Below are 21578 nucleotides of genomic sequence, written 5' to 3'. Positions count from 1 at the left end.
TGAGCGAAAGCAGTTAAAAGAAGCACAGCGACATAATGCAAGCATGGAAGCCATTGCCATGGGTAAAAAAAACGGCGCAGGACTGTACTTACGTCCTCACAAATCAGGCCGAGGCATGAAAAAGAAACGAAAATCCTAAGTTCTCTGCCGAAACGACCGCTCACCAACGTAGATTTAATAAATTACGCACGCAAACTGAAAATACCAAATTTCCTTGGCGTGTTTATGCGAGACACTTTACCCAGCAAACCAAAAACCAACGAACGCGCCATAATTAATTTAGACACGACGGCAGGTCGCGGCACGCACTGGGTTGTGTATATAAAGTCTTGAAAAAAAGATACTTACTACGACAGTTTCGGTAATTTGAGACCTCCGCCTGAACTTAGGCGGTACCTGGGCCGGACCACTACACTGTTCTACAATTACGAAACGGAACAGAGGCCTAATCAAACAAACTGCGGACACTTGTGTCTTCGCTTTTTAACTAAAAAAATAGTTTAGCTGACAAATAAAAATTGCTACTTAAAGGTTGTGCAGTGATGATAATTTATTAGTCATGTCGATAACACTTACCTTGACAGGTCACGCATCTGAGCTGCGGGCGGTTCATTTCCCGCCTCTGGATTTAGACGGAGAATGGTGTATCGGACTCGTAGATTTTCAAACGTATAATGCCATACCGAATATCGACGAAGAAAACTGCAAGATCTGCTTCCTGAAAAGCGATGGGACCGCTCATGAAATACAGTTACCTGTTGGATCTTACGAAATTGACGACATTGCAAATTACATCAGGGATATGTTACCACAGGATGTAGACTTTCAACTGCGTGGAAATCCAAACACTCAAAAAAGCATTCTAACATGCAGTGAAATTGTCGACTTTACGAAACCTGGGACCATAGGTTCGATGTTAGGATTCGAATAAAAGGTGTATGATGCAGGAAGAACGTACGAATCTACGCGCACAGTAAACATTTTGCCTGTGAATGTCATAAGATTAAACTGTAATTTGTCAAGTAGAACGTATCTCAACGGAAGACTAAGCAAAATGCTGCACGAATTTTCGCCGATGGTCCCGCCAGGATATAAACTGGTCGAAGTAGCGCAAAGTATCATTTATGTTCCAGTCGTCGTGAAGTGCGCACACGAAGTCGTCGTCAGAATCGTTGACCAGCGAGGACGATTGGTGAATTTTCAAGACGAAGAAATTACATTACGGCTGCACTTGAAGCGATGGGCATAAAGTTCGTAACACCGAACAGTTATAAAAGAAGTCGTATTGACGTGAATAAGAACAGTTCTCTACCAGACATCGGTGCATTAACACCTGACAACATAAAGTATCTTCTTAGTATTGGACAAGTGCCGAATAAATATGGAAGACCAAATCCTCAACGTGGAAGATCCGGTCATTTTTGATGACAGCATTATGAAAATGGAATTGCACGAGTACCAGCCTTTCCTGCACGGACCGTACGCACTTCCATCGGAAGTACGCATTGCTGTACAGCACCAAGATATTTGTACTTTACCTTCTCAGTCATTTCTACGTATAAGAGGCATGCTTACAAAAGCGGATGGTACGCATCCGACAACGACGAAAATATCCTGCAATGGTATTCTTCACCTCATCGAGCGCATTACTTATGTACTCAATGGCGTCGAGGTAGACCAGACGAGAGATGTAGGCATAACATCTGCTATGAAAAATTTCCTTTCGCTCACGCCAAATGAACTGACTGCTGCAAAGATGGCCGGTTGGGCTCTCGAGGATGAATATAAGCTTCCGGTTTATGCCGAAGGAAAGTTCGAAGTTTGTGTTCCTCTGTCCATGCTTCTTGGATTCGCTGAGGACTACAGGCATATAATCATTAATTCGAAACAAGAGCTCGTACTGCTTCTAGCCAACACGCACATTAATGCAATTGTCGTCGCTGCAGAAAACCCTCAAGATGTCTCGCTAACACTACAGTCTATCGAGTGGATGCTGCCCCACATCCAAGTGAGCACCGTTGAACGAGTCAAGATGTTGAAGAACATAGAAAATGGCAAGAACTTCGATGTGCCATTCCGATCCTGGAGCCTGGAAACTTATCCTGGCTTGCCTCATAGTCAGCGTATCAATTGGATAGTAAAGTCCAGCTTCGCTACGGAAAAACCAAGATACATCATCGTCTGTCTTCAGACCGGAAGACAGCTCAATGGAGGAGTAAGTCGCTCCTTATTCGATAACTGTCAATTACGTAATGTAAAAATATTTTTAAACAGCGAAATTTATCCGTATGTTGATATGAACATGGACTTCGAAAGTGGAAGATTTCTTCTCGCATATCAAATGTATGCCAAGTTTCAGTAAGCTTACTATGGACGGAGACAGTCACCGATACTGAGTCCCGACAGTTTCAAGAACAAGGCTCCGTTAATGGTGTTTGACGTTTCCAAACAGGATGATCGATTAAATTCAAACATCATCGACTGTAGGATCGAGATAACGACTAGCGGAAATATTCCACCAAACACCTATGCTTTTTGTCTGATACTTCACGATCGGCTTGCATCGTACAATTGTCGAGACAAACTTGTGAAAATTCTGACTTAATACTGTTTCGTTTGCGATAATAATTCAGTTACGATCGAGCATTGCTAGCGACAAGATGTACTGCAACCTGCAAGGTTTTCAGAGCCAAAACTGCTTTGTTCTCAAAGAAATTGCCGTCACCTCCGGAGACAAGACTCGAACCCGCAGCTTCCGACCTCCGTATCCTTGGAAACTACTAGACGAAAAAAGTAAACGCTCGAACGAATGGCTATGCAAATATTATCACGGACTAGAGTGGGACGAAGGAAAAATCCCATACCACCAAGTGAAAAACACACTTCAAGATTTACTAGTTCAAAACGAAACAATATACATTGCCGGACCTGAACAGAGGAAATGGCTACGAGATCTATGTGACGACGGAACAGTTGAAATTGAAGACCTACAGACCGACTATGGCTGTCCTTCCCTGCGCAAGCTTAGTGCAATATACGACGTGCAGCCACGTGACAAGTTTGAACGTGTCTGTGCCTGTACAAACTTGCAGTTAATGCAGAAATGGCACACACAGTGTTAGTAGGAGCCTGCATATATAAATGACGTACCTACGTACATGCCTTCAGTTGACGTTCAACCTGCAAGAAGATGTTTACGTTTCATCCTGCTAACGTGTACGTGAGCGCAAGACCTATCTTCAGCAGTGTCGAGTACAGCTACTGGGATTCCGGGTATCTACGTACATATACAGAAACCTGTGATGGAGATGCTCAGCATTGGCGGTTTGCTCACTTTCCTGTGTCCTACGAACCGACTCAGCAGCTATTAGATTGTTGCGAACCTGGAAACTGTGCCGTCTATCACATGAGACCGCACACAATCCTTCCTGCTAGCATCGCTGAGGTAGTTGCCTCGTCTGCACGTGTAACACCAAACATGAGCGTGTTGCAACCTGTTGCGACCTGTGATGCTTCTACGCAGACTTCCAAACGGCGTGCGTCACGTCGTCGAAGTTCAGGCAGTGAATCTGTCCCAACTAGCACTGCAGTAGAGCCAAGGCGCAGACGTGGTCACAGACGTCATCGACCAAGTCTTGTCGGAGTTGTCGACGTCGCAGAAGATGACCAGCTGGAAACCTGTGTTCCTGATCCCGTGACCTGCCAACCAGTTGGAACCGGAGTCGAAGAGGCAGTTCGTGCAGCATTAAAGACTTTGCTTGCGAAAATGCTTAATTCCTTAACCTAACATGCATTTGTGTAATTTTTTTATAAATAAATGTGTAAAACCTGAACTTGTGTTTGTTTTTTATTTCTACAATTTTTAGGTACCTAATAAAAATTAATTTTAATTACAGACAATATTTTGACTAATGTAGTATTCCATTAGACCGCGGGTATATAAGCGAAGTTCAGACGAGTGGACCCTCAGTATACCTCTGGCCGCGGTGCAGTACGGATCTGCTCTCTTCAGTCAATTTCGTGAGATTTATTTACTGCTCCAATGTCGACCGGGATAGACTGTTTACCGTCAGCAGCGGGGACCTCGATCACAGCAATGATGATGGAGTCGGAGATTCCGATACCAGATGCAGAGGAGACCACGACAGCGGAGAGCTCAGTGGCTGCGGTGTCGACAGTCGCGGAGATCCCGATACCGACTGCAGAGGAGACTTCAATTAATGAAGAGCGTACTTCGCATCAGTGCAAATACTGTGGCGCATCATTTACTAGCACTTCAAGCGCTCGCAGACATGAAAGAAGCAGTTGTCCGAATAATTTACTGAAACCAATACAATTTCAGTGCAATAAGTGTAATAAACTAATTTCACGCCTCGACAGCTTACATCGTCATTATATAAAATGCTCCGAGACAGTTAAGTGCAAGTATAATGAACATGGTTATTGTTTTGACTCATGTGTTGTACCAGCTGATGAGAACATATAAGTGAGACCCTGGTGATATGAACTTTAGTCCGTCTCTGGCTACGGTGATGAACGCATCGGGTAGTTAGACTTGAATAATAGACCAAAAACTAGCTGTTCTTGAGACCTCGATGGCGTCTTTACCAGTATTAACACCGACCTGGATCGAAGGTCTACCATCATCAGTGCAGACCACGATGACTACGTCGTCTACAGCTACACCTGCTCTCTCAGCACAGCAGGAGATTTCGTCGCGTGCAACATCTTCTGCAGAGCAGACCTCAAAGGCTTCCGAAGTTAACATGACAGCAGTGTTACAATGGCTGTCAACAGTTCCAGTGTCATTGATAAAGGAAGGAGCATCCAACGGTGTTCCATCGCCCAACTGTACGTACTGTGAGAAGATCAAAAACTTGGAATTATGGTATTATGTAATACACAATTGTAATAATAACTCTGAACGTATTAAATATCAGTGCAACAGGTGTTTAAGCAAGTTTATACACTATGGAAGATTAAAACGACACCTCAGGAATTGTAATAGACTGGCTGTACATTCATTGGAATCGAGCTGTATATTTTGTAACAAAACATTGGCAAATATTCAAAGTGCACAACGACACAAAATATATCACTGTCCTTTTAATAAAGTCGATAATTCGACTTTGTGTGAAAATTGTAGTGTACCAATATGTCGACCTGATAGACTGAATAGACATTTACGAACATGTAAAGGACTTAGTCCATACAATAAGAAGACTGTTTAAATCGAGAAATCCACAAGACTTTAGTTCTATGTCTGTGTATTATGTTTTGTACTTGTAGTAGATTAGAATATATGTAATAAAAATATTTTTAAAAGAACTTGTGGTGTTTTTATTTTCTCAAACCTAACACTTTTGTGGTATTTTTTAAATTAAAGTTGTTTTGTATCGGCCAGGGATCGAACCAAGGACCTTAGTCGATCTAATCAATCAGTATATAGATTACAAATTTATTTAATGGATTTTGAACTTTTTCCCGAATCTCTAGCATTAAAATTACTGATTTTCAAGATGGCGGCCAAATTTCAAGATGGCGGGTGTCACAGTAATAAATGATTACTGCACTCTAGCGGGTAAGAATCAAACTAACTAGGCGCCAGCGCACTCTCGCCGCCGATACAATGATGATGGTTTCCAACATCGAAGACAAGATGGCGGACATGACGTCATGCTCACTGTCGATATATATGCTTTGAAAAAAGTGGTGGGGGTCAGTCTGTTAGCAGCCACCACAGGGGGAAAGATCGGTCGCCATTTTTAATTTTTTGACCTCGTCGGGTTCGAACCGAGGACTCCGAGCTCCGTGTCGTAAATTTACGTTTTTAAAAAAAATATATTAAAATTTTATTAATTTAATTTTTTTATAAATTTTAAATTTTTTTATAAATTTTAAATTTTTTAATAAATTTTAAATTTTTTTTTCATTAAAATCGGATAGTAAATAAAAAAGTTAAAGATGGCGGACGTAACGGAAATTGCAACGGTGACGTCATAATTCAAAATGATGGAAAACAAAATGTCGGAAAGTTCGAGAAAAAAATGACGTCATCCAAGATGGCGGATCCAAGATGGCGGATCCAAGATGGCGGATCCAAAGTGGCCGCCGTGATCTACTTGTCCCGTTACGTTGTGTCCCGTTACGCTGTGTCCCGTTGCGCTGCATCCAAGATGGCTGCCGTGACGTCACAATCCAAGATGGCGGGTGTCACCACAGTCACCACAGCCAGAAGCCGGACGCAGCTCCGCCATTCATATACTACTGTCAGGCATGTATTTAGTGTAAAGCCACATTCAATTTGTTAGCTTAACTCTTCTAGTTGGTATTTAGACACGTTCAGTTTGTGGTCAGGCACATCTAGTAGATGTTGGTTAGACATCTCCAGTCTGCATCTAAGAAAGTATATTCAGTGGCCAGGAACGCACGTCCAGTAGGTGGCAAGATGCATACAGTTGGTAGTGAGGCACGCGTAATCAGTAGCCAGAAACGTAATAAACGGCCAGGTATAATTCAGTTTGTGGCCAACATGTGCAATTGTGAGTAAGACATGTCAGCCAGCGACCAGGAACGAGCTGTTGTTGGCTAGACGCATCAAGTGAGTAGCAAGATTCGTCCAGTGGTGCTCAAGCACGTCTACTCAGTAGCGAGAAACCCACGTCAATTGGGATTGGTGGGCCAATGAAAACTTTATTGTAGCGAAACTATTCTGGAATACATTTTGTACACTTTACTGGCCAAAACAAGAAATAATAGTTAATTAGAATAACGCCATGTAATTAGTGCAGCGGTGCTGCTATCAACAGGATTTTTGCCGAAACAAGTGAATCTATTGTATTAAAACATTCGATTTATTGAGTTAAATATAGTTAATAACCTCGTGCGGGATACCGTTTATTTAAACAGTTGTTTTTCAGTTCCCCTTCTGGGATTCCTTTTGGACACGATCTGGAATACGATCTGCGAGTTACGTTACATCTGTATCCCAATAATTAATAGTTTAAAAAAACTAAAAATAACGCTTTTATAGAAAATCCAACTAAAAATAGAAAATAAATTTTAATAAATTTGAATTAAAAATAGCTTAAAATAAAAAAAATAGATGTTATTTAAAAAAAGCGTGTGGTGCATAGTGCCAATAGTTATTATTATTTTATTGACAGATATGAGTAGAAAGATTATCATTTTGATATCATTTAAATAAGCACCCCACACTTTTTTTAAATAACATACATTTTTTTATTTTACACTTTTTAATTCAAATTTATTAAATTTATTTTCTATTTTTAGTTGGATTTTCTATAAAAGCGTGTTTTTTAGTTTTTTTAAACTATTATTAATTTCTACTTTATAGTTTGGTTTATTCATAAAAGCGTGTTTTTTTAATTTTGTTAAGCTGTTATTTGTTCTAATCTACTATTAATTCTGTGATAACTATAAGTAACTGTAATTATTTTCCAAATTATTAATGTGTACAGCTGTATTGATAGTCAGTGAAGCGTTCCACATTTAAGTTACAGGAATTTTGGGAAGGATAAGGATTGAGAAAGGATGAGGAAAGGACCTTCTCAATGAGCGTGTATAGAATATGTGAGAAAAATTCGGAAAGCCCGGACTGGGATTCGAACCCAGAGCCTTCCAATTACATGTCGGCTGCTCTACCATCGGGCGCTCAATGTACGATAAATATGGAACAAAGCGCCCCGCGCTTTTTTCACAATAATACTAGTTTTTTTCATTTATTATTGTTTTAATCTTATTTAAAAAAAAATTTTCACATTTTAGTTCGATGTGCTTTAAAAGTGTGTTTATTAGTTTTTTTGAACTATATTTATTTTTTACTTTTTAGTTTGAATAGAAGGATTGGCGAAGTCCCAGAAGAATTACTGTTTGATTTACGGCACCAATCCCAAAATTGGTTAAAAAGAAAGCAAAAAATAATAATTTCAGCCGTGGACGCAATTAAAACCCACGACCGGTGAGTCCGTAAGTTGACGTCATCAAACACCTGCGCCTTCATCCGCTCGACCAACAAACCAATTGACAAGGAGAGATTGTAATAATACTAATAAGTACCTTGAGTGCTCGAGCTGGAAAGTAGGTAGACGGAACGCATGCGCCGACTGCATGGTTGTCTCACTTACTCTCACACAGAGGCTGGGTGAGGAAATTATTTAATCCTGTAGATCCTAATCAGGATAATGAGATAAGCTTATTAAATTAGTGTATTGTCACCGGTCGTCGATAAGTGTACGAAGTTTAGATTAAATCTGTCCGTTTAAAGTGGGTCAAAATCGAGTGCAAAGGATTCGGTTACAAACATACAAACAAACATACAGGTGATGCTAATATAAAGCGTGTAAAAAAGCGTGTAAAAACTCCCGCGCCTTCGTCGACGAGGCAAAGTTTGGCACGCTGTTGTTTCAATCACCGCCAAATTGAAACAATCTAAAATCAATATTTGTAGACATTTTACACACATTAAAGTGTGTTATTTTTTAAAACGTGTTATGTGCAATTCTGATAGATTCACAAGCTTAGTTAAAATAATAATAACCCACTCTCACTTTTCATTTAATTAAATGTCACAATATTTAGTAGGCTTTGTTTATATCGCGCCAAAGACAAACTGAAAGAAAAGAGTTCGCACTTGAGAGAAATGGTTTTCTTTACAATGTGCGAACTCTTTTCTTTCAGTTTGTCTTTGGCGCGATATAAACAAAGCCTACTAAATATTGTGAAATTATATAAATTGACAAAAAGTAAAAACCTATTTTGAAAATTTAATAATGGAATAATCTTATCAAATTAGTGTATTGTCATCGGTCCTCGATAAATCTACAAAATTTGAATTAAATCTGGCCGTTTAAAAAAGGGTCAAAATCGCACCCAAAAGAGTCGGTTACAAACATACAAACAAACATACAGGTGGTGCTAATATAAAGCGTGTAAAAAGATAGTACTTATTCGCTACCTTACTCTAACGTCTTGGAATACCATCCTAACCCATTCGTATTTGTAAAACGAGTCACCCTCTCCAGTGGTGACGGGGCATGATGGCGAAGGTACCGCTGCAGAAATGCCTCGCAGGCACGGAGGTAGGAAGTCAGAGTGTGTTTCGTGCAATATTTGCATGTCAATTATTGAAGTCAAAATACACTTCTGGTTAGTAGAACATTTGTCGTCATGGTGCCGTTTAGTAACAATATCTTGTCGATGAGTTTGATTTTAGTTTGTGTATTCATGAAAATCTTAATATACGTTGGTTTTACGCTATAATTTTTAAGAGTTGTAAGAGAAATAAAGCTTGATTTCTATGAGTTTTGTTTATGTACATGTGTTTGCCTGTGTGTTATTTAATGACATTCATTTTCACAGAACATACTTTTTAATATTATGTCTGTGTTAACAGTGTTTTTGTGTAATCGTGTGTTGTATGCAATATAATTGTATGTGTTTGATTTAAATGCGTCACTCTGTTATGTTTTAGGTTGGCACATAACATAAAATAAAATATCAAATAAAAAAATTAAGGTTTTGATGTGAAATATCATAGCTCTCCGTATATGGCATTTGGTTGGAGTTATTTTATGAATGGAACGGAAATGTGTAACATCTGTGCTTCCATCTGTGTTGGATGGGGCGATCCAAAGTTCACAAACCCAAAAATAAATATTATAGTTTTAATTGTTTATAAATGTTAACAAAATGAGCAGTATATTAATGAAATTCCTTATTGAAACTGAGATCCAAAGATGTGCGTTAGTATTTTTTCAAGTCATTTTTGCTTTTATCCCAGTCGTTTCATTATATAGTTTGAAATTTCAGTAGGGCTATCATAAAAAATGATTCAATAGGCGACGAAGCTGCTTCTCCAGCAAATTCTAGCGGTGGATTCGGAAACTGCGTGCGATTAACAAGTGATGCAGTTAAAAACGCTATTTGCTTATATTTGTCACGCTCGGCATTATTTTAAAGCATTCTGAGATTCGAATTATGAGTGTATTTGAAACATAAAAACACAAACATTCACTCATTACTGAGGTCATAAGTTAATTAGTGTAGGATTTTCTCATTTTTTTTAAAAGTGAAACTTATTTGATCGCGACTAGAATAAAATTTCAAGGCCGAGTTTTAATTCGTTTTCGTGAAATATTGTTTAAAACCTTTTATGACGGATAGTGATTGATAATAGGTACCTACTTGGCTAAAGAAATATAAAGAGCACAGTGCTATATACGTTGCTGGACTAATACACATTCTCCTTTTATTGTGATGATTCGTCCCCCGTCAAAAAAAAAAAAAAAAAAACAGAAAGAGATATATTAACGAAATAATAAGAGTGAGTGTGTGTATGCGGTTGTTTCAGAAAATATATTTAGGTTTCGTATTCAGTCAGCTGTGAATTCCTTGAATTTAAAATTTGCTACCAGCGCGCTCGCGTTTCTCCTTGTTCAACCAGTTCCGTAATGACTGCTTTTGAGAAAGTCCCTAAATTTTCCCGCTTAAATAGCGCTACCTGTTATGTATTACATATTACGTTGAGATATTTGGCGTATCTTAAAAGGTAGAATTGTTTGAAGAAAGAGTAACTGGCACAGTTTTACTTTATGGTGTGTTTCAATATTTTGAATTTTTTTTTCTATCTCTTTTTGTCTCTTTCTCCCTGCCGTTTTTCCCTTAACATTTTCTTTCATGTCGAGGTTGGAATTCCTAAAACAACTTTTTCTGATATCACGAGTAAGTACTGAGTTACATTCACTTTAAAAGGCCTGTGTTAAAATTCTACAACACAGTTCCTTTGAAGGTGTAAACACACTCATAGCTGTGCCTGCGCGCCGCGTCACGGCCGAACAGAGCCGGCGGCGCGTGGGGCGTGTTCTAAAAGCGTCCCTCTCTCCGGGAGAGAGAGCTACTCGCAGAGACGCCCCGGCAGTCGGTGTCGGCAGCATCCGCGCGCCATGTCTCCACCTCCGGGAGTAGTCCCTCCACAACCGGCGGCCAGCCAATAACACGCAACTGTCGGCAACAAAACACAAGGTAACAGCGCTCACCTGTTGTTGGTCCCCGATGGGACACGTCGGCTTAGGGCCTGTGTTTTAAGCTAGCTGAGAGTTAAAACACCGTTTTTCGTAATGGTTACGAGTTCTGTCAAGTACATGTCTACTTTCGACACACCAATGACAATAATTCCCCGTGCAAGTAAAACGTTTCCTGAATGGCCCGTTCAAATAAGGAAATTGTTTCTCTTGCAGACGGCGGCCGATAGCAAGTAAGAAACCGCTGGTGTGGGTATACCTTTTTACAGTCTAATGGGCATTCAGATATATTCGCGAAAAATGCCTGCTTCTTTTAATGGGATACGTTGGGATACATTTTAATTTGACTTTATACGAATTGTGGGATTAATACGAAGAGATTTGGTGGGATATGATCTAAAAAGGGATGATTAATATTCGCACATCCCGGATTACTTTGCAACGATTTGACCAAATTTTAACTTCAAACATTAAACACCATTGGTAAAAATATTCGTAACACCACATACGTACTTTATTGTAAAAACCTAATAGAAATCAAACAATAAATATTGAATTCATTAATTTTTGTATGTTGACTGGAGTAAAATGTTTATTAATTAGTGTATTGAGTACAACAATGTCATGCATATATATTATTTTAAAGTTTCAGGCAAGACTAAATGTTCGAAACACTGAGGAATATCAGCAAAGAAAGGACACCAAAATATCGTGTAATAGGTTTACAAGTAAACAGTTTCAACACGTAAGTACCAGCAGCAGAAAAATCTCTATTTGGAACCTTCTATAAGATAGAATAATACAGTTCAGATAATAGTATTGGATCATAATTTTTATCCCTAGGGCGCTTTACACTTATCAGATAACTGTATCTATATTTAGAATTCATTTGGGTTAGAACTATAAAAATTTTCAAATCTAAACATTTATCTAAGTTAACATACCCAATTCAATTCACTTATGCTTATAGGCCGCTATCAAAGCCAGAGGCTTTCCAAAATTTCGACCTGGTTGCATGTAATTAAGACATCGCTTATTCTCGCTGTTTGCTGATTAATGATCGTCAAGTACTCTTAAAAATATCTGTCTGGTGATAGTCGAATCGAAACCGCAATGATCATATATTTCAAGTGTGATTAACTACCGAATGAATGTGCGAATTACTCGTGCCTTTAACCTTCTCTAGGAGATCAGAATAGTTCGTGACTTCGATCATAAGTATGTCGGACATCCCAGTTACCCTCACACTTGAGCCAATGCCGTCTGTTCCTTAACTCTGGACTTTGTATAACTTATAGACTTGGTTTTTTTTACCTAGTATTTCTTGTATATTGTCTCAAAGTCTATTGAAGCGTGTCAGACAACGTTAGGTCCAACTGCAGACATAGTGCAAGCTTATGTAATATGGGAATAGATATTATGAATCTATGAAATGTGACCGCATTAAATTGTAATTTGTGTGTGAAACCCATTCAGATAATACGAGCAAACATTTGAATTAAATTAAATTATATTCATTAATCAAAAATAATGGTTTGTTGTTTGGTATCTTAATGTTACAAGCTATTGCCTCTTAGGAAATATTAAAGTCGCACACTTATAATAGTATTCATTAGAACCAGCAAAGACAATTTGTTTGTCAAATAAGTGTGACAATTATCAGAAAAATTGGGATGCAGGTTAGTAATGGAAAAGTTATTGAACACATTTGTTGTTGATCATATAAATTACTTACCGAGGTTAGTACACATTATAGGTAGATTTCGAAGAAATACTACCTATTGTAGCCTTTACCATGGTGTGACTTCCGGAAAATGTTTTATATATTTTTTTGTTTCATGGTTCATTGACCTCAAAACCATCGCCAAGCCAAAAGTTTATATATATATATATATATATATATATATACATACACACATACATACATACACACACTACATATATATATGTATATATCACATTTTTGTGGAACGATAACTGCCGCCATTTTTTCACAATTCTCCTCTAAAATGATTCATAAACTTTAATTGTAAAAAATATCGGTCGAGTTTGTTAATGGGTCATTGCAGACCAAAAATGTAAAAATGGGGAAGGTTTTATGATAATCAGAAAAATCGCTGTAACTCCCATAATATGGAAAACATTTTATAACTCGTAGTAGTAATAATTTCAAAACACGTTTTTCTAAAACATTTATTATACAACCAACCAAAACTACAAGGGGTAAAAACAAGGGTTGGAGGATAAAAAAAAATTATAACTATGTTCGTAGGCACACCATAGAATTCATTTAGTGTTTGTAAATTTTAAACTTTTCATCAAAAATTTAGTCTGAAACAATTTTTAATAAGACGAACTTTTGCTGCAAGGTATAAAAAAAGTTTTAAAATAAAAAAGTCATAAAATCCTTACCTTGTACACTATTAAATACAATTTTTTTAAACATCTAAATAGTAGCAACAAATCGTCCAAATATATGTTTTATATGTCCAACCATTAATGCAAGAGGTAGAAATAACAAGGTTTGAAAACAAAAATTTATCAAAAAGATTTTTGTATAGATATATTATTAAATCCGTTATAATTTATCATATAAATCCTAAACTTCATATAAAACTTGTGCTGAAACAATTTTTCATGAAACGTATTATTAGCGTAAATACAGGATTTTAAATTTAAACAATTCAAAACTTTCTTAGTTCAAATTCGTTTGAATTTATTTTAAACAATCTTAATATTTTCTTATAATTTGGTGTAAAGAAAATGTTATATGACCACTTTAATAGTGCAAGGGATGAAAAATAGTATTTTCAAGTGAAAAACTTGAAATAATTACTTTATTTGGCATGCAATATGAAATTCGTTCCTGTGTATATATTAATTAAAAAATATTCCTAATATTTTCGCTGCATTGAAAATAACAAAAAAAATTAATAGATAATGTTGTAATAAAAGAGAACATAAACACGTGATGTATATTTAGTTAAAATAATGTTCTAGATTTTTATAGAAGTATCCAAATATTTTCAGAATAAAAAGGTACATCAAAATCTACCTACGCCCGTAGACAGAGCCGAAAGTTATTTTTTGTAGTTGGAACTGAACAACTAATTTAATTAAAATAATTGGATAAGTATGTAAGATAGAACACCAAGCATCGATATAGTATTTTTAATGACCATATAGTCACTACAAATATTGACGCTTTCTTAATATTGAATTAATTGGGGGTAACAGATTTTTTTAACAAACCTTTTTTGTAACACTTTACACATAGAAAACAATTAAATTAATTATTAATGATTTTTATCTGCACTATTAAAAAATTCAGTAATTGTACTGACATTTGAACGAATATATTACCTTATATAAACTTAGAGATCTTCTTATTTCAAATAACTGAATCTTCGTAAAAACAACACCGTTATCCGACATCCTGGTCCCGTGCTCCGATGTGAACAAGGCAAACAGGCAGGTGTAAGAAAGAAGGGGTTTCTTGCTGTTGACTTAACAAGTTTTTGAATGCTATTGTGATATAATGAGATAATACTTATGTTTACATGCTCAATGCAAGTGAAATCATACCCCGTTAATTTTCGAAAGGTAAACCCAAATGAACAAAAATCACTGGATAATTTGTAACCAGCGTTCTTCTTGATGCCCCTGTATGTGCGCGGGACCACTTATTTATCCAGTCCGCTTGACCCTAGTCCGTCAGGTCGGAACTTCTCTCCAGCCAGGGCAGATGTCCTGCAGGCACGAAGACCTCTTGACCCAGTCAAGGTCAGCGGGTAGCTGGCTGAGCAGCGGGGATTTGACTCCTATGGGGTACTCTCTTTGAATGGTTATGGCTTGTGGGTTGGATCTTCCACCAAGGAAGGGGGGGGGGGCAGCTGGTTGAAGGACTGAAGAGCCGAGTGACACGCGAGTGTACTCTGCGGACATGTGCGAGTCCATCGCGCGGTGGCTAACTTCAAGCTCTCCGAGTGTGAAGCTTGTTAAACTTCTGAATATGAATGGCATTTCATTGGAAAACTTTAATTATTCTACATCACTGCGTCACAATAAAGCAATTCAACAGTTGCTTACTCTAATATTTATAGTTGCCAGTGTAGAATATTTTCATAATTTACTTCAAAAATACACAGAAGTGGTTCGATTGATTCAATTCCATATATTGCAAGACATAATTACATATTTGTCTTGAAACTGAAATAAAAATGTTATTTTGTTAAAAGTATTTCATAAATGTTACATAGGCAAAGTTGTCTCAATAAAGACATAGCAATATATTTTATTAATTTTAAACGTTATCGCTTATTCCTCCGTCCCAGATATTTTTCAGTAACTGCTTATTTATGATACCACTTAAAAAAATACTGGCATTTGGAATTTGGGCGTATAATAATACTTGCTGTGATCAGGACTGTGAAGTAGTACTTACAATAGATATAGGGATTGAAGTAGTGCGGTCTTGTGGCGATTTCCTCAGGAAACCTACACTAATTGAGTTTTAGCCAAGCACCAATATAGGGTTTGAAAATTTAAAAAGTACTATGTAATGGTCAAGAAATTGTTACAATTCTAATTTAAAACAAAAAATGCATTGTGAATTGAAAACAAGAACATTTATTTTGAAGGAAACTATTCTATGAAACACTTGCAGTTTATTTTTAGCTTTAAACATTCAAGTGTAAATTATATGGTTTTCGTGAATGTGATACAGATTTCAAGAAAATCTAGGATAATAATTTTATTATTTTTTGGATATCGAACAAAAATAAATCAAGAATTCAATACAAATATTAAGACAATAAAGAAATGAGTTTAGTAGAACAAAAAGAAAAAGTATTAATGAGTATATCATCCTTGCGATGAGAAGTAACTTAAAGTTGCAATGATGACAATACTGTAGATACTTACCAGAATCGTGTTTTAAGTTTGATAGTATTTATTTAGTAATTATTTTACGTTTAATAAATAACAAAATTTAAGTAAAAACTTTTATTTGTAATTTTAACAAATAAAATAAGTAAGATTTATTGAAAAGCATAAAAATTCAAACGCTTGTATGTAAGGTAATATATTATTTTTCAGTCAGAAAAATTTATGAATCAAACCTGCCTCAAGTTCTATGACCAAATATTAAAATAAAACGGGTTTTGATACCTATAAAGATAAATATTTCTTCCTTTATAAATGCCTGTATTATTAACTCCTTAGTGGCATTTGACATGAGAGAAGTTCGTAGGTTTGGCCAATGTAAGCCACATTTGTAGGTTGTATATCGCCGCGCTGTTTAACAATAAATACGAAATATTTTTAAAAAATACTTTTAACTAATCATTGACTTAAGATACATATTTTGGAGATAACCTTGAAAATATATCACATTTAATCATTACTTTTAATTAACATTTATACCTGACGAAATTATGAGCAAACAATAAAAAATGAAAGTAAATATATTCCATTAGTAATTATTTTTGGCAAACAATGAGAGTACACGTGAAAATCAAATTCCTTACTTTATTTTAAAATATTTTAAATTGAGTGTAATGTTTGATGGCATTATAGTTTATCTATGTACTTTTCTCTGTGATCCATAAACGAACACGGTATTTGAAATTTGGCTGCAAACCCGATGTTTAAAAAATATGCTTTTTTGACATGAAAACTTCTTATAAATCGATGAACGCTGGCTGCACGCACGAAAAAGCATGACTCATAGTCACGTTCCGCCTGAGTCGAGCGTGCAAGAACCGGTCAACCACCGTGCGAGAAAATCTTCTCTAATGTCAAACAGGTTGAGACGGGCTTTTTAACTAATTGTTCGTGATTATATTTAAACAAATTATTCAAATTAAATTTTTTAATACTGTAAATAATATTTGAAAATTAAAAAGTATGCAATATTTCATCAATGTTTTCTTATGAGTTATGACGTTACCACGTAAAATTATCGTCCCTAAACCGATTTTACAGACAACCCCCTTTTCTCGTTGATGATTGGGCTGCGGTAGAGAGTGGCGCTGAAACAGAACCACGTGGTTCGCTTGTTGATAGTCGCTGTTCGCCCGAGCCACGGAGGATAGTGGGAGAGAGAGAACATGATCGTGACTCGGCCAGCTGCGACTGCTACCCCCACCTGTCTGCGGCGCCGGCGCGCCAACCCACACACTTGTTAGCGAGAATCCACGATTGTGGGCCAGCACCTACCAGCCTTTTGATGCAAGTGAGTCCCGCTGTAGACTGCCTGTCCGATAAAACACATAAACAACTTAAAATGAAATAAAAGAATAAATAATAAAATAAAATACCTTCAAACTATATACTCACACCTTTCTGGAAAAATTTATTTTATTTTATTTTTTAAATTCTGGGTCATTTAAGTGGCATAAACAGGGTGGTTTATGTTCTATTATTACTTTGTAGTTTTATTATGTTACATATGCTAATTCTGCGTGTGGTTGTTTCTCGAAGAATAACATTTTTTTAATTAAATTATTATTTCGTAACCTAGAAATGCATTCTCGTTTCTTGCAATTTTGTTATGTTTCTGTGCATTGAGGAAGGAGCGGACGCGATAGTGAAATATTCCGGGGAATCCGTCTACTTTTACGTGATCCGTCTCCGTTTGCGTACCATTGGGGAATAGGACGTAGCGTTAAGTCATGCGCACTAGCTTTCAGCGTTCGTTGTACAAAATTACAATTTCACCTGACGCTGGTTAACATTTTTGGAGGTTTCCCTACTCAGTACACTTCTGTGGTGAAAGATGCCTCGGGAAATGTGCATTGTCTCTGATGTAATTACTTTCGCCTTTTAGCACACAATGAGCATATCGGGCCTCTCTACGAATATGAAACTCAGCAATGCCATTTGGTATTCATACAGACCGGAAATATTTGCGGATTCATTTCGTGATGGTCTAGAATCCAAAAACGTTTGCCTTTTTACCGCATCAGTGATTGGGCCACAGTTTATCTGAATGATACTAGGCCAATGAAAAACCATCAACAAAAGAAGTATCGATTCACCAGCGCTTCAGTTATCAGGTGTGACGAGTCAGTGGCCAATGAGCAAATGTAATTTTCTCGCGTGCATAGTGGATCATGAAGTATATCCTACAGGTCATTGATATCGCAAATTTTTCCGGTCTTTAGGTATTCATAAAATCTGTAATCACTAGAGACTGGAAAAATTCGCGAGTTCGATAACCTCTAGGGTAGACTCTACAATCCTCTACACACTCAGGCAAATGCCACCTGCTCATTGGCTATTGACTCGTGACACCTGTCAACTGGGACGCTTGCGATTAGATACTCTTTTGGTTTAAGGTTTATCATTGGCTCAAAGTCCTTCAGATAAACTGTGAGTCAATCACAGAAGTAATATATAGATACAGTTGTTTAGATGATAGTATATCATGACTTGAACCCGCGAATTTTTACTGTCTCTAGTAATCACAGAACCGTTCTGACAGTCGGCACTGTGCTGATCACCGAAAGCCAAGCGTGTGAATGTACCACAACCAGCCACCCACCGTGTTGGTAGATAGTGCGTGTGACGTCAATCTAAATGTGTGCGCCCGACCCGTCTCCTGGCTCATTTGTCACATGGGGTTACGACCTCATGCCATTTCAGACAATACAGTGATGCATGGATGTGCGCGAATTTCAAATATGCCTAATGCTGTCCACGCTTATATCTTCGCATACATATGTTTATGATCAAAAACTTCTTGTGTTTGAATTCCCTGCATACAATTTATTTTATGCTCAGAAGTTTCCGAACACCCTGCGTGGGGAAAATTATATTTTACCATTTCCTTGTTTTAAACATGTGCACACGAAATGCCTTTGAAAGCAACTTGTCGGTTTGTATCACCAGAATCTAGACTTCGTTTTAGATTATGAATAATTTATGTTATTTTAAAATCATGTTACGCTAAATAAAAAAATTGTTGGAGTCGACAAAAATGCTTATTATTACGCTGTGTAATTCTACTAAATTATTTAATTATTTTTAGAAAGAAAACAATTTAGTGTACATTAAATACAGTACTAAATGAATGAAATTAATTACATGAAAGTTTTGAATGATAATAACATTACTAGAGACCTGAAAAATTCGCGGATCCATTTCGTGAAATCCTACAATTGAAATAATTATACCTTAGTGCTGCTTCTGCCATTGGTTCTTTGTTGATCTGGAGGACTGAGGGCCAATTAGAGACCCTCACTCATAGAAGTGTCGAATCACAGGCCACCCAGTCGAGACGACTCACAAGTCAGCAGCCAATGAACAGTTGGCATTCGCCCGAGGTTGTAGAGGATAGTGGAGCGAGTCTATCCTGGAGGTCATTGAACCCGCGTATTATTCCGGTCTCTACATATTACCTTCACACATAATTAACGTGTTCAAATCTCGTCATTGTCAAAATAATTTTTTTTTTAGAAATATAATTTTTGTTTATTTATACGTACTGAGAAGAAAAAGTACTGTTTCGATGTTTTAACATTTTTAATTAGCTCAATTATAGTTTCGCGTACATTCTTAAGTTAACATTAAAATTTCTTATACCAAATGTAGCTAAAAAAAAAAGGAATTTCATAATTTTAATTTCATCGTCGGACTTTATTTAATTGGCTCGTAAACACTAGATATAGTCATCTTAAATCATAGTTGCAAAATAAATTCCGAAACAATAGAATAACAGTGAAACAACCATCTATAAAGGAACGGTAATAGTCAAATTCTTGAACATCGTCATCACGATTTCCTGAGCCGTAGTCTATGCAACTTAAAATTGAAATGATTGAAAATTAAATTTCTTTTAGTAAAATAGTTTTGTGTGAAATTGAAAATCACCCGCGCTTCTTTCAACAAATAACAGCAGCCCATTTTATTGCTCAACTTTTATGACATTGCTAGGGACCTAAATTTATTGCAGTTTTATTTGTTGCCAGGTAAAAAAAAATAATTACTATTTAAAACTTTTATTTTCCCTTATCCGTACGATAGTTTTATTGTGAGATTTTTCATGTGAGCAAAATATTTAATTTACAAATGAAACTAAATGGCTCTTGCTCGTAGAGAGGCTTATGAAAGTAACTTCCGTTCAATCTGTAAGACACGAACATACTTCGCGAAACATTTCCACCCACTTTCTGCTATAGTGATCTTACTGCCACACGTCCTGTGGAATTATTCAGCCAATAGAAGACCTGCAGTCAAGGAATAGTACGTATAGTACGTAAACGTAACCGATATACCTATACGTATATGTGTCGACAGTCATTTTTCACAAAAATTATCTGAACTCCTATTAGACGGCAACGAGGTATAACCACACCACTTGTTTATTGCTTGTGAATGGCGGCCGTCTGCGAGAGAAGTCATTTCCTCTTTTGACGGAGCCACTCAGAACGCATTTGCTTCCCCACTGAATTACTGTGATTGGTGTTGTAACAGTATAGACGTACCTGGAAGAAAATCACCCAATCACGATACAAAGACTATGACACAGTGTTCTGATTTTCAGCTAGTTTCGTAATGTTTTCGCGTAATAAGTATGCCTCTACGTATACGTATATCGTACAATACAGGCCCACCAAGGAGCAACTATTCAGCGACAGGCTTGACTCACACTATTGTTGAAGCAGTTTGTTTTCTCGCACAGCCAAGAGCCAATGTATGGATGTCATTGGCCCGAGCATTCATTAAGATTGTGTAGTCCTGCCTAAAGGTATGTGGAGCGGCGAGTTATTTCACAGTCCCTGCCCATCATTTATTGAAGAAAAAATTTGTAAAGTTTTTCAGTTCAACTCGTGACGAAATAATTTAAAGATACCAGAAACATTCGCGGTCTATTTTGTCAAAGGCTTAAATATAAAACGTATTCGTTGACATGTTTATTTCATTAGCACCAATTTTATTTTAATGAAACTGAGCTACTAAGAAACCATTTACAAAAGAAGCACGAAATTAAATGAAACTTAGTTGGAACAAATCTCAAGAGGGAAAAAATGTTAAAAAATGAAATTTCCCTGAGTACATATATGTTGAATAATTAATAAAGTTCTATAAGCACAAAAATGTTTTCTGTCTCTATTAACTGGCACTTGTATGATATGATTTATTTTCTAGTGCCAAGTTATAGGGGAGACTGAGTACGGTTGTGCCAATTTTCATTTGATCGCCCATATTTTCGTAAGTATTCCAGTTAGCTGGAACCGGGAAGCAAGGTGTGTTTAACAGTGAAATGGACATTTCTCTACGTATAAATACTACAATTCTGTCTATAAGTGCAAAGGTTAACTTGTAGGAGCCATTTGAATAAAAAGGAAAAAAAAAAGTCATAATCGTCTCCACTCCAAGGACAGTTGTGACAATGCCTGGGGTCGAAAGTGACAGCCAATAGTTAACTAAAATTCTAATCAGCTGTATAGCAGCTTTAATAAACATTTGTGGAAGTGAACATGCAACAACAAAAACCAAATCAATAAGATCTAAGGAAGTTCTAACTTCTAA

At 36.8% G+C, this 21578-nt stretch overlaps 1 protein-coding gene across 6 annotated transcripts in view; it reads left to right on the top strand.

Annotated features, from left to right (window-relative positions):
* The window catches only part of LOC134536685 (RING finger protein nhl-1), a 382369-nt gene that overhangs the window by 223314 nt on the left and 137477 nt on the right, over nt 1-21578 (top strand). The window contains exons 1-2 of one of the 6 annotated variants that reach the window (XM_063376532.1): nt 10924-11043; nt 17109-17277. The exons of 4 other annotated variants lie outside the window; for them this stretch is intronic. The gene's annotated coding sequence lies outside the window, so the exon portion shown is untranslated. Of the gene's footprint in view, nt 1-10899; nt 11044-17108; nt 17278-21578 lie in introns of those variants that run through there. One more of the 6 variants, XM_063376529.1, reaches the window with a different exon arrangement.

Source organism: Bacillus rossius, chromosome 11 (assembly GCF_032445375.1).
Source record: "Bacillus rossius redtenbacheri isolate Brsri chromosome 11, Brsri_v3, whole genome shotgun sequence".
Lineage (NCBI taxonomy): Eukaryota > Metazoa > Arthropoda > Insecta > Phasmatodea > Bacillidae > Bacillus > Bacillus rossius.
This window is presented reverse-complemented; position numbering and strand designations above follow the sequence as displayed.